Here is a 14,015-nt window from a genome sequence, read left to right on the forward strand (position 1 = left end):
CATCACAGAGATGGAGCTGCTTTCAGGAGACCTGAGCTGCAAATCACTTGATAAAGTCTCAGTACATTAAAATGTTTTGTACCTGGCTAAAAATACAGAGAGGACACAAGTTCAAATGCACATCCAAACATGGTTACTTTTTCTCTACTGAACTCCTAATCATTAGGTGAAAAACTCTCCTCAGATTTACCCCATCATCTGTCACTCTGAGGGTGGCAGACCCTCACTGTCTCACCCCCTCTCATCTGGCATCTGGCTCCTGACAGGTCCCACCAACACTGTTGGATATTTCACCTTAATATATCTTTCTAGAGTCTATTGCCATCTCTTTCACCTGGTTGTTAGACTTCAAACAATTTAGCTTGAATAATCACTTAGTCTGATTTATTCCATATGTAAATTAATCTGTTGTATTATTTGTTAGAAGAAATTTTAGTTATTGCTTGTATTCAAGATGCTACACATTAAGTTTCATCCTATGGCATCAGCACAGTTAAACTTATTACCTAGATTCAGACTCACCTCTAATGAGCTAAAAATGAACAACATAGATAAGGGTCATTAGAAATGTGTGTTCATCTTTACCAAATCAAATTGCACAGCTGCAATACAACATATCATTTTATGCATTGCAGTAAAAAACTACATGACTCCAGGAATTTCAGACGTTTATCAGCATTTTTCTAAGACTGGTAATTATCACAATGATCAACATACAGAATTCCCCTAGACACTGTCTACCACTAGATCTCTGCACAACCTTAAGACCTGACCTGAATATGGTTCCCTGTTTTCTCTACACTCACATATGAAAACCTGTCATTTCAGCAGTTTGCAACTAATCGATTAATAGGTCACTCATAGACTGTGATGCAGTCAAATATTAACATGAGAAGAGGGCGAGTGACCTCCTCCAAAACCTTTGCAGTAGTGACTTCGGTGGGTGAAAAAAAATTAACCAGCTCTACTGGGATCCCCATGAGTGAACATCCCACTCTCAAACAGTAAAACTTCACTCACCCTGTGGAATAGCACAGTGTAAATGTGTCACATATTAGGGATTTCCCCTTCATGCTGTTAACATACCTCAGACTCTGACAAATACCAGTAATTAACAGGCTTATTGAGGAAAGAGAAACAACTTACTTAGTGCTTGTCTATATATGGAATTATTTTCATACCAGTGAAGACAACCCTTTTCTTGAACCTATGCTCATCCTAAACTTGTTTGCTTTCTACTTTGCACAGAGAGGCAGGGCTGTGAATCTAGTGTGTACTTCTGACCCTTTCTCTCAAAGGATGGGCTTTGTAAAGAGTTGCTCAGGTTTTATTCCCTGAAGCCAGCTGATAGATTGCTTTAAGCTCCAAATTTGTCAGTTTTCAAGAAGCTAAACTGCTCTGGATCTGGATCTTGCCCAGAAAAAATTAGAAACTGTAGGTCATGGTTTGTGCTGCAAAACTGGTGCCAATGATTTCATGGCAGATAGTCACACATTTTTGTGGGTCTTGTCTTCAGCAAAGAAAGAGATTTATTTTTTTTTTACAAAGTAAAATTTGCCCTCAAAAATTTCTGGGATTTGTCATCTCTCTTTGTCACTTCTTTCTTGTGGAAAAACTTAGTATACCACTGGCTGGACAAAAAAAAAAAAAAAAAAAAAAAAAATTGATCATGAAAGTTCCATATCTAAAAGTCTATGAATCATTTTAATGAAAAAGTAACTTCCAAAACTCTCACTAAGAAAAAAAAAAAGAAGAAGAAAGATTCAACAGGTTTTGTCTGTGGAGGGACCTAGTGCTCTTAAACAAGGCCACCTTTCAGCTCACAGACCTGCCTGAACCAGTCTGAATTTCTTCCCCAGCTCACCATTTCCATTGTAACTGCAGCTCTGGGACGTCAGAGCTGGTGTTTCAAATCCTTTTGAGCTGATATAGATACCTTTTTTATGCTGACACAGGGAAGATGACCTTCAAAATGACCATTAGACCTTGCAGACCCTGCTGCAGTCCTTTAGTTCTTTGCGGAACTATATCTTTTTGTGGAAATGGTGGAAATCTGGGGGTTGGGGAAATTTAGAAAGCATGTTACAATACTGCTGGGCAAGAATGGGTTGTCCACGCTTCTTCTGGAGGGTACAACATCTTTACAACCAGATTTGTGAACACCAAGAATACAGTTTGGCTCAGTCATTTTTGGAATGAGAGTTAATAAGTCTATGTCCACAACATTGTACTTCCCCAGAGAACCCAAACCCAGTGATCTTTCCAAAGTCATCTAGCTTCCAGAGCCATGTCCAAAGTCAGGCCTCTAATTATGGCTGTGACAGACAGATCACGTAATGAATGATAGAAATGAGTCAGTAACACCCTCTCAGCTCAACATTCAGGCAGTGAGTGTGACCATCAACAGGCAAGAGCAAAGATGACAAATCAAGTAGTGCAGCTCCCTTCCCTATTCCCTACTCCATGCTAACAATAGGAAGGAAAAATGGGCACAAGGGACAGAAGGGAGTTGCAAACAGCTGCTTCTAACTGTATTTTTAGCCCTGTCCTAGAGAGCATGACTGCAGAGGAAGAAGAGCCATCAGTCCATGTAACATCTCTGACAGCTGTGGAAGGTGGCAGGAAAGAGCGAAACTTGGTGATTGCTAATTTCTTCATATTGGAGGCAAGGAAGACGGAGTGCAGCTCATGTAATGATGGCAGAAGCTCCCTTAAGAAACCTTTAGGAAGTCATGGTGCCAGATCCCAAACTAGGAAGTAAATAGGTACATTAGGACAAAGAGAAGATGCCATGATTTAATAAATGCTCAGGAAAGAGACCTTGGGCTTTTCTGTGGAGATAACCTCCAGACATCCTGAATGGTGATAAACCACATGCTATAGTGGTCTCTGCACTTCATTAATGACTGAACAGAGTTTGTAAAAGATGCTTCACTTGGGTCCTTAGGACAGGTCTCTACTCATGGTGGAAATTAAAAACTAGTTGCTCTTTTACACTAATCAGCCTGGTGGCAGCTGGCCTTTGGGTAAACAGTGAAAACCTCTCTCACACTGGTGACAATTTCACTCCCTTAAAGTGATTACGCAGCTGTAAAATGGCAACGTTGGGGGAAAATGAATAGATAAATAAGGCAAGAAAAAGAAAAAAAAAAACCTTTCAGGATTATTATTTTTTTAAATTACACCCTTCTTATTTCCATAATGCCAGTCCAACAATTGTCCAGCTCTCCTCTTTGTAAATTAAACCCCATGAAGAAAACATTTTTCCTTTTTCATCATAAAAATGTAGGTACGTAAAAGTACTGACCCTATGAATCAGGGGTCAATTATTATTTCTAAATGTGTGCTTACAGACAGGCAAGTAGACACTGGACAGACCCCAAAAGGCTGTGGACTGTGTTCTGGCTGCCTATTACAGTCATTAAGTAGGTGATTCATTGCCTAGTGTTTAGGACTGCCAGACTGTGCCTCTCTATGCAATAAAGGGGAAGAAGGAGTTGCAGCATCAAAGTCAGGCACTCACAGTCAGCCATCTGCCTAACTCTTTGACTTATGCCCCTTTATTGTACATGGATCAGGGTCTACGATGGTGTATTCTGATTTCCTACCAAACATCAGCACCATTCTAGGTGCTTGTGTTCCTACCAGGGGCCCTGCTTGGTAATAAAACCAGCCCTATCTAAACTGTGACACGAACAAAGCACAGAAGGTCACTGAAAACAAATATATGGAGGAAGACAGGCAATGCTTTAGAGGAGAATAGCAAATGAACCATATTTCACTCTGTGTTCGTGTGCTGTGACTTAGGTTTCATAGAGCGGGCAGTGGGCTGCAAGCCCACAGCAATGCATGACAGTCCCCTCTCCCCCAGCATCTGTCACAGACTGACCTCAAGGCACTTTGCTGGAGTGAGTGAATGTTATTGATCCCCATTTTCCCAAGGAAACAGAAACATGGTAACATCACTGAGGATGCACAATGAGAGTCAAACCTAAATGGTTACTCCCCAGAGTCCCACTTAACACGGGGAGGAAGAGTTGTAAACTGGCCTGCTACCAACCTCCAAAGCAGCATGTGAAGCCAGGACTGCACTGCTAATCCCGTGCTTAATCCACCCCAGCACTGTACAGTAGCAGGCAATTAGCATGTCTTTGTTGTGTGAACTCTCCTGAAATGTATTCAGGGCTGTCAAAACCACAGGTCTGCTGTGATCCTCTCAGTTCAGACGAGGCATTAACACTGGAACAGAGGGAGTAGGTAGAGGTGTTTTGGCAAAGCTGCTCTTCCCTCAAGAGTCGGAGTGCATTGCTTCCTGAACAAGCCCAGCCCTGTTTATTCACTTAATTGTACCTACAGGTTCGTTTCCAGCTCTTGCTCTCGTCACTGGGCTTCATAAGACCTTCCAGGCTTCACATGCCAGGCACGAGACCTGCATTCTTGACTCCTGTCTCCGTCTCTAGTAGGTTAGGCAGTGATGGAGCAATGCCACAGATGACACCAGCAGAATCACTGCGATGCAAAGAAAGTTGCCATGCATCACTGAAGACGTAAGTGGCACATTGGGGCCACTGGGCAAATAGTGGCAACATACTGGGTGGCTCAGGATCATTCCTGCATGCTTGATTCACATTTCTTATTGTTAAGAACCAGATCAGGTCATGTACTGGCAGCAGGGAAGGATGGTGGCTCTCAGAAGCAGTTAAAAAAATAGGATTGCGTGCTGGGGTCGAGGGAGGCCTGGTGGTTTGGCTCATCCTTGTGCAGCAGAGCCACTGTGTAGGACACGTCCCTGCACACAGCCACTCCTGCCAGTGTGAAATGAGAATCTCCATACAGTGTCTGGGGAACCCTTTGAGCAGCTACCTGTGAAGTCCTTTAAAAGGACGAGTGGCTTCCAAGTGAACTAATCAGCTTAATATACCCTGAAATATTCATATATCTGTATATACCATTCAGATGAACAGCTAGTCTAGGACTTGCTTCTGATGACAATATTTAGTAAATATTGTTGCAATAATGTATTTATTCCTATTTGCTGATTTGGCCATTTCGAGCCTCATCTGGTTTAGTTTGCTCATTTATTCTGTGAAAACACATGCACACTCACGTAATTCATCGTGCTCATATAATTGTGTTCTGCTGCTGTGTTTATTTGAGATTCACACACACACACACTTGAGAGGGAGATAAAATCACTCTGGCTGAGAGGCTTTATCTTGCCTATCTGTTCCTCAAATGGGTCCATTTGACTTGGAAAGGAAGAGGATAATTTGATTCCTAACAGAAAATGTCCCGCTTTGATCCAGTGTTTCTGCAGTTACACATTCCCCAATAGATCTTTTCTATGTGATGTTTTCGTTTTGTTTTCCTTTATCCCTGTCTTATTTTACAATAACACATTTGAGATAACCCACCCTTCTCCCAGGGAAACATCATATATAGCCCATTCGCAGCCAAGCATAACTGTAAAACTCACAGTACTGCCTCCTGTACCATCCTGTGTCTTTAGATGATAAAAGACTATCTGGCTGGTCTTGCATTTAAGCCAACAGATGCTAGTATTACTGCATTTCAAAGGACCCCAATCAATCCATTTCCTTCATTGTCCCCCTCTTGCAAAAACCTAGACAGAGAAGCCTGAGGCTTTGTAGTTTTTGAAGTGCTCTAATCTGGACAGATCTTACCATTGCTGTCATAATTGATTAAGCTGTTGCCAGCATCTCCTGCATCTCCTGAGAGCTGTCATGGTTCACATTCATCAGAGCATGCTCCAAAGTTCACACACTTCCACAAGGCACAGCTCAGTGAGAGTCGGGTGTCATTAGAATAATAATACTTTACACTTGCATCTAGCCTTTTATCACAGGCTCCCAAGGCACTTTGCAAATACTCAGAGTTCATTTCTGCTACCCATCGTCACACTCTGTTATACTGTACAGTAATCCTCTCCCCTTCCAAAAATGTTCCATGGAGATAATCAGAGGACAAGTAAACACTTAATAAAAAAGTGTCAAGATGCTTTTGAGAGAAAAGTGGTTTATGCCTGTTTTATAAATGGAAAAACTTAATGCCTATGTTTACATTGGTCTGCTAAGGGTGGCTGAATGATGCCCCTGAGACCAGACTTGCCTGTCTCCCACACTGGGTGCCTGGAAGCATTGCCTCAGGCAGGATCAGAGTGTCCCCACACAGGATTTTGTGAGCCCAAAATACAGGCTTTGTCATACAGACTGCTTGCAGAGAGTGTGAAGTAGCCATATGGATGGGAGGTGGATACTCTGGGGAACATACTGCATTTACAGGTGATTTGGAGCATCTTATTTCAGTCCTCCATGTGACTTACCAAAGAGGATGCAGATGACTCAGTGTGGTAGTTAACACAGAGCACAGCATTCCTCAATTTCTGCTCAATGTCTAGTCACTACAACTTCCCATCTTTGCTAGCCCGTGGATTCATTAGCTATTTATTTATTGGCTGGGAAAAAAGTGCCCATGAAAAGTATTTAAAAAAAAAAAAAAAAAAATTCCATGATCCAAATAAATAGAAGGATAGTCATCCAATCTGTGTGCACACACAGATGCAGTGGATACGTGGTTTTTATAGGTGTATTTAATGCAGGGACAAAGCTGGGAGAGAAAAACTCAGGCACATGTTGATCTGGGTGCTCCTTCTGTAGAAAAGGAGGCTTGCTGTGTGCATGTGCCAGGTAGTTTTAAAATGTGTTTTCTTCAAAAGAAAGTGTGTGTGGAAGGGGATATTCCCCTCCATAAACAAGTTGCAGGGGGCTCTACTTTATTCAGGCTGGAGGTCTGTAGGCAAGGGGCCAAACAAGAACAAGGGAAGAGGCAACAAAAGGAGATAAGGAGGCAGGAACAAGCTCAGCTGAGGGATTCTGTGTCTTTATTGGCTGCAGAAAAGCACAAAGGGACGATTCAGCACAGGTCAAGAATGAACAGAGCCTTGTCCCGGGATTCTGAAAAGTTTCAGTTTGCTTTATCTCCACTCATTTCTTGGAGGCTTCTTAAGACAATGACTTTGCACCTCTACTTATCTGCTCTCTCCTTTTCTTCTGTCCGGACTTAAACAGAGAGAATACAGCAGGTTACTAAACTAAAATAAAACAGCCCATTAAAAAAGGGCAAACGGACTTGGAAAACCAGGAGCCAATGTCTACCTCTACCAGCTGGAGTTTTTCCCACTTCTACAGCCATTAACGTTATGAAATGTTTGGATGTTTTACTAATTCCATTAAGAACCAGAAAGGCTGTTCCCACCACGACCAGAAAATGAAGCAGCAGCAATCACACGGGAAAATGTTCAACTTTCCCGACTCGGCAGTTTTATTAGTGCAAATACCCTCCAGATAGACAGCCACACATTTGACTGCTTCCTTATACTGAACCTTAACTCAGCGTGTAGAGGCTAACCCAGTGTTACTAACCTTCTTCCCCAGCTCATTTCACCAGCAAGAAGGAACAGCCCACTGATGAAGACTCTGACCTAGGATTCAGACGTGGTTTGGTTTTTTTTCTCTATTTTGTGAACTGCCTCAATGAATTTGGGCAAGTTGTTAATTGTATCTCTGTCCCAGTTCCCCAGCTGTGAAATACAAATAATAGCACTTCCATGCTGAAAATGGCATTAAGAAAGTTAGTTTTGAGGCACCTGGTATATGATGTTAATAAAAATCTTGGAACCGCCATTTCCCAGGCTCCATCTGTAGACTGGGTCTAGCTCTTCCCTAGGACTTCTCTAGCAGCAGCAAATGCGGTGTGACAAGCTTTTTTTGTGGTGTTGTGTATATTTTTTCCTTGATCACTCAGCTCCTGGAGTCATGTGACTCTGGATAATATCATTCTTCATTAAAATAAAGCCTAAAGTTTCATAGTCAGGAGATTGCAGCGTAGGGGGTGGCAAAGGAAGGAAATTAATGCTTAAAAGCATTAATACAAAAGGGGAGAAACTGAAACAGCCCAACATTAGCTATTTAAAGTATCAAGATTTCTAAGCTGATAAAAGTTTTATTAAGGATTAAAAAGTGATTTGTAAGTGCAGAGCTGACAATACCAAGTTTCGTTCTTCCTGGTTTTTCCCCTTCAGGTGTTATTGCAATACAGATCAGATCAACACAGTTCGCTCCAATTCACCAGTACGGGCACCTAAAATGCAACCCCAGCACTGCCTGAGTCTTTGAGACAGTGAGGCAGAGCTCAGAACTGAGTTTTGAAGCCAGTTCACACTATGGCAATCTTGCTCACTAGCAGCAATGCGACGAGTGTATTAGCATTTGGCAAAGGTATATAAAGCCATGGTCCCTGCCTTAAGGAGCTTACAGCACTGCAATACAGACAGAGGGACTAGAACAGGAAGCCACATAAAAAGAAAAAGAATTATGCAGACATGTTGGTTATGTATTCCTACAACCACATCAAGGCTGGTCAGAGGGAGGAAACTATTGTGTCCTTGAATGCAATCTCCACTCATGAATCCAGGTCCTGGCAGTCACGCGCGGGTTGGTGCAGATCGGCACAGCTTCCCAGCGCCCAGGGCCAGCCCACCCTCCTGCACCAGGCTGCACGGTACGCAACAGATAGATAGGCATGCATGTTAGATGTAAGCCACACATGTATTTACATTATTGGCTGGTTCGACTAGTAAAAGCAGGCACAAGCTACATACAATCTGCTAACATTTTCAAACCTTATCATTAAAAATTCCTCTCTCCAGCCTGTGCCAAATGGAGTGAGTAAAGTCTGCGGATCCCAGGGCCCTGGTGCTCCCATCACAAGCTGCCTTCTTCCTAATGCAGCTGTAGTCCTGGCACAGTTGCACAGACCCCAGTACATCCCAGACTCCCATACCAGAGAAGTGTCAAGACTCTCCTGTTAATTCTTCTACCCCAGGACTGTGGTGAATTGTGTGTGGTCTCAGCCTAAAAGGAGGGACAGCTGTGTCTGGCCTGGGTCTCATCAGAAAGGGGCTGCTTATTCTTCCTAGGAAGCTGGAAAATTCCCAGGCAATCACACAAAGGAAAGAAAATCTTCTTAAGAGCTGAGGAAGAGTCAGACACACAGCACCGTAGAGGGACTTGTGCAAGGTCACATTGCAAGTCACTTCTGAAACTGGACTGAGGCACAAGGATCCCCAGTCCCTATTCTGTACTATGCTCTCTTACCTTAAACCTACTCAGACCAAGGCAAATCAGGATAAGAAAATGATCAGACTAAGGAAACTTTCTCTAATATTAGGGATGCCTGAACCTTCAGATGATGATGCTGATAGCAAGAACCTGTTCCTAAAACTGTACAGAAAGTGATTTATCCTTGACCGCTCTGTGGAGTTTTAACTATGATCACTCCAGCTTCTTTGGGTATCACAAGTCCAAAATAGCAAATTTCACAGTTTAAACCACCTTCTGGAGGCACAAAGGATAATATAACCTGATCTTATTTAGCAGAAGCAGTCAGTATCTCTTAGATATTTAGCATTCCTCTACAGAAACCCATCACGCTGCTGTGTGGAGAGCTGCACATCCCGCTCTCCCTCTGTATAGTTTATTTCTTTCTTAAAGAGAAAAGTAAATGGGCCAGATCTTCAGCTGACGTAAATCAGCATCTCCCTCCTGAAGTCAATGAAGCTACACCAGCGGGCACTAGCTAAAGATCTGGCCCAGTGAGTTTAGTGCCATGAGGTTATGAATCACTGTTATTATGTAGCGCTGCATGTAATTGCCTGATCCCTTCTCCCCATCTCCCCAAGGGGTCCAGAGCAGCCCTCCTCGTAATGCTGCCAGCAGCAGGGGGAGATGAGAGTGTAATGTTCAATCATCTTTTGCATGTTTTTCCAATAGTAAATCACAGCAGGGAATGTGACCCCCTGTTAATTGGAAGTCATGTCCTGTGGGGTTCTTTTCTTCCCTTTTGCTCCAATGTATATATTTGTATTAAATACTGATAAATGGCACGAATGTGGAGAAGTGGTAGATTCTGTGCTGTTGCAACACTAATGAAGATTTCTCTCACATATCTGTTTTTCTCTAGTTTCAGAAATGCTCAATAGTATTTATGCTAGGTTTTAGCATAAGAGGCTAAAGCTGATGGATATTCCTTCAGCCAAACCTGATTTAAATCAACTGAGCTGTTCCTGTATTATAGGAGGATAATGTTTCTTTCGCTACCATCTACCACAAGGTCTGAAATCTCTCTATGACCGCTTTGTGTTTCAGAAAGGGTGAAACCTAGAGATGGTAATGCGGTAGACAGGAAGCATTTCTGTGTAGCTCATCAGCAAGCCAGTTTAGGTTTGCAAAGGGATTTAATCCAGATGAAATTCAACCCCGTGGTCAATGAAGCACTTACATTCCTCCCAAAGCTCAGCAATAAGGTGTAGGCACTGAGGGGTGAGATTGTCAGGCAGAGATTTTGCAGGGGGGATATGCAGGCTGTGACACCTCACTGGCACTGTGGGGTGATGGGTGTGCTCTCTCATGTCACCCAGGCCCCACAGCACACCTCCCTCTGTTTTGGACCAGGGTCACCAGACCTTCTGGTGGTGTGTGCAGGCCCAGCGTGGAGCTGCTGCTTCAAGCACTGTGCAGAGACCACGGCTGTCCCCATGCTCCCTTCACCCCTTAGGTCTGTGTCTCAGGCTTTTGCAGCCTTGTAAGGCCATGGGACACAAGTGCCTGGTCAACCTGTTCTACACGATGTCGCCAACAATGGAATGGATTCTTTGGAAAGAGAACCAAGCATGACCTCCCAGCAACGTTACCACCAAGCTCTTCCTCCACCCAGTGCCAACATATCAAATATGCTCTCATCCCACAAACCAACCCAGCCCTGTCTCATGTATGGAAGGATGATACTTGAGAAGCCTGTTACATCATGATGCTGCGAGACACAATTACAGACCTTTGAAATGTACCCAGCCACTATTGCATCATGAAAGATGTACCAAGAATATGATTAGAGAAGGATAAAAGGTGTTTCTTTAATAACACATTAGCCAGCATGTTTAATGAATGTATTTTAAATGCCAACTGCAGACAGAACAAGGTGTATTTCGACACACATTAGCTGATCAAGGGAAACCTCAGGAGGAAGTCTAAAGGGAACAACTGAACTTGGCAAACTGGCGAATCCAGCCCACAGGGAATTTAATGGGAATTAGGGCCCTAATTCAGCAGGTATTTAAAGACAGATTTTTAAATGTACTTAGTGAGTTAAACATTTAAATAGCTTTAAAAATCTCATCCACCAACATGTAATGACCTCTAAGTCTGTGTTTAGATCCATCCCTGTTCATTTCAGCAAAGTAAGCAGTACTAAAATGCTCTGCTGAATCAGGACCTAAGTAAAATTTAACAGGCTAATCCAGAAATTATCTAAATCCTATACAAGCTACTAAAGGAAGTTTCCTTGTCCTATTTTCAGGTTCTGGAACCCTCTTGTGAAATCACTTTTCAATATTTTATTAAATTCTGCGGGTTAGTTACAAAACAAAAAATCCATAGCTAAGTAATCATTTTGTGTCAAATTCTGTCAGGCCTTCTGAGAAGAGCAGAGGTTTGAATTTCAAACAGCAGAATCAATAATCAACCACTTTGTGGAGATTTGCAATACAGAAGTACCCACACGACACATAGAAATAATGTTTTATAAAAGAGCCCTTCTCCCATTATATGTCTGATTAGGGATACAAGTCACAGTTGCCTGTGAACACTAACACAGCAGGAATCTTAGAGGAGGAGGAAGTGAGAGAAAGCTCAGATACCACAGGGATGAGCATTATGTAGGAGCACAAATCAAATCTAGTGAGTCCTATCCTCAGTGAGTGAAAGTGGCAGAGAATTAGGGCAAGTCAGAATTTTAAGCATCTGTCTCAACTTGATGAGCAGAGAGTGAAGAAGTCTCTGCTCCAGAATTACCTCACTCTGACTGGCTGTTCAGTTATGTTTGCAAACAGATTTTAAGAGGGAGCGGGAGGGACTGATAAAGTGAATAAGAGACCCTTGACACTCTCTAGCTCTTTCACCCCTGCAGTGAAAGCAAAAGTGATCTTGGCCAGATCTTGAGAGAGTGAGAATATCAAATACTGGTGATATTAAAGTGTCTCCAGAATTGGCTGACACCCCATGCTGCAGTGAAAACCTGATAAACAGCAAGTACTCCACAAAGCTTCAAATATAAGAGCTTGGAGTGTAATGTGCTTCTTTTCACCCCAAGGAGACTCTGCCCACATCTCCGGTTGCTGGGTCCTGGATCCACTCTCAGGGGAAAGTGTCCATGTGCAGGTGGCCACTGCAGCAAGAAGGTGTGATGGCACCCCATCCCCTGTCACCTCGCTAGCCTCGGGGAACAGTAAGCTCCACTGCTGCCCTGCTTCCCCCCTTCGCAACCCCCACCCTGTCACGGGCAAGTGTTACCCTCAAAGCTGAGAGAATTTTTTCAATAAGGGCAATACGGGAAATGTTGGGGTCTGTACTGCAAAAATAACCACTTTACAAAGAAGACAACCCGTCATGCTTGTCAATAGGCCCAAAGGTGTTACTCTCAGTATGCACAAGTGTAAGAAATCAGACTACACGTCTTTTACTCACATTACTATGAGAAGGAAGGTTTTGGGGGGTGGTGGGGTTTTGGGTGAAAACAGTGCTGCTTTTGAAAAGGCATTTTAAACTACATTTTTACTTCCTAGGGCAAACTCTCGTAAGCTTTGGGCCCAACCTGGCCTACAAAGACCAGCAAGTACAGCTACTCAATTAGATGTGGGAAAATATCATGTTCCTGAACAAAACTGTTCTGCTAAAACTAACCTGAACTGGTGTAAATTACACTGAAAAAAAACCACTTGCCATCTAGCAGAAGGACTGCTGGTATGATTCTGCTGCTGGTTTCACAGTGAAGGAGAGTGGCTGATACTGGTGGTATAACTGGTATTACGAAATATTTTAGGCTGAAGTGGCTCACTAAACAGCTGCAACACTACAAGATACTGTTGAAATGTCATTGCTTTTATACAAAATGTTCCTGGCCGGCAGCTCTGCTGGCAGAGTGCCTTGTGTGCTCACATATACTTACTGCCCAATTCCCTTCAGGAGAAATCACCCGCAGTTGCTCCTGCAGTGGGCTGGCATGCAGAGCAGGGGAAATTGGACATGGGATGTTCTGCTGCAGGACCAGTAACATCCTGATGGGCAGGGTAACCTCTTCAACCAACTCAGTTACATCTGGAATAGGTCAAATATTTATAACTTCTTTAAGAACATAGTTCAGACCAGGAAAACACTTTTTCTGTCTAACCTTTCTCACCAGCCAAACAAAATCAGGCAGGCATCACCTGACATTTTTATCGTATTTGTCATCATAATCCCAGCCACCATGACAAAGGTATGGGATGTGTTTGTGGCCTTCTGCATTCATATGGGCAGTTCTATGGTTGTAAATACATGGGCATAGTTTTTAATGTGAATTTTGCTGTGCAGGCAGTAAAGTGTGAGATATGTGTCCACACTGTTTCCCCCTCTCAACAGATTTCTCGTGGCTTAACTCCACTCTCCTGCACAGTGGCTGAAAATTTAAGGTAGCCAAAACTGCCAGTGACATCCCTGTCCTATCCACACATGCTGTGTGCAACATGATGTGGACTGCCTACAAATAGTCCTTCTTCGTCTGGATCTGACTCTGCTGATTGCCTTTGCTCAAGAGCTGCAGATGACAACCCCTCAGCTCCACTGCTGCAGCAGAACGTGTTGGATCTCCCTCCTCCAATGCAGGACCAGCAGCAGGTCTGGTTTCAAACCAAGTACTTGGTCTGTTCTGAGTAATGTGGTACAAACTAGACAGCATCTTTCCTATAGATCTCTCCACCAGCAGTCTTTGTTGAAGTCTGTCTTTGGCAGAGGGTTAATGACAAACAGGCAGAGGCCATTCATGAGTTAAACCAGATCTTTGCAGCCAGAAATGCCTGTAGCTGGATGTTGGCAGCTCAACTCTGTGCTTAGTGACAACATGGA

The sequence above is a fragment of the Athene noctua genome, chromosome 2 (genome assembly GCF_965140245.1).
Source record: "Athene noctua chromosome 2, bAthNoc1.hap1.1, whole genome shotgun sequence".
Lineage (NCBI taxonomy): Eukaryota > Metazoa > Chordata > Aves > Strigiformes > Strigidae > Athene > Athene noctua.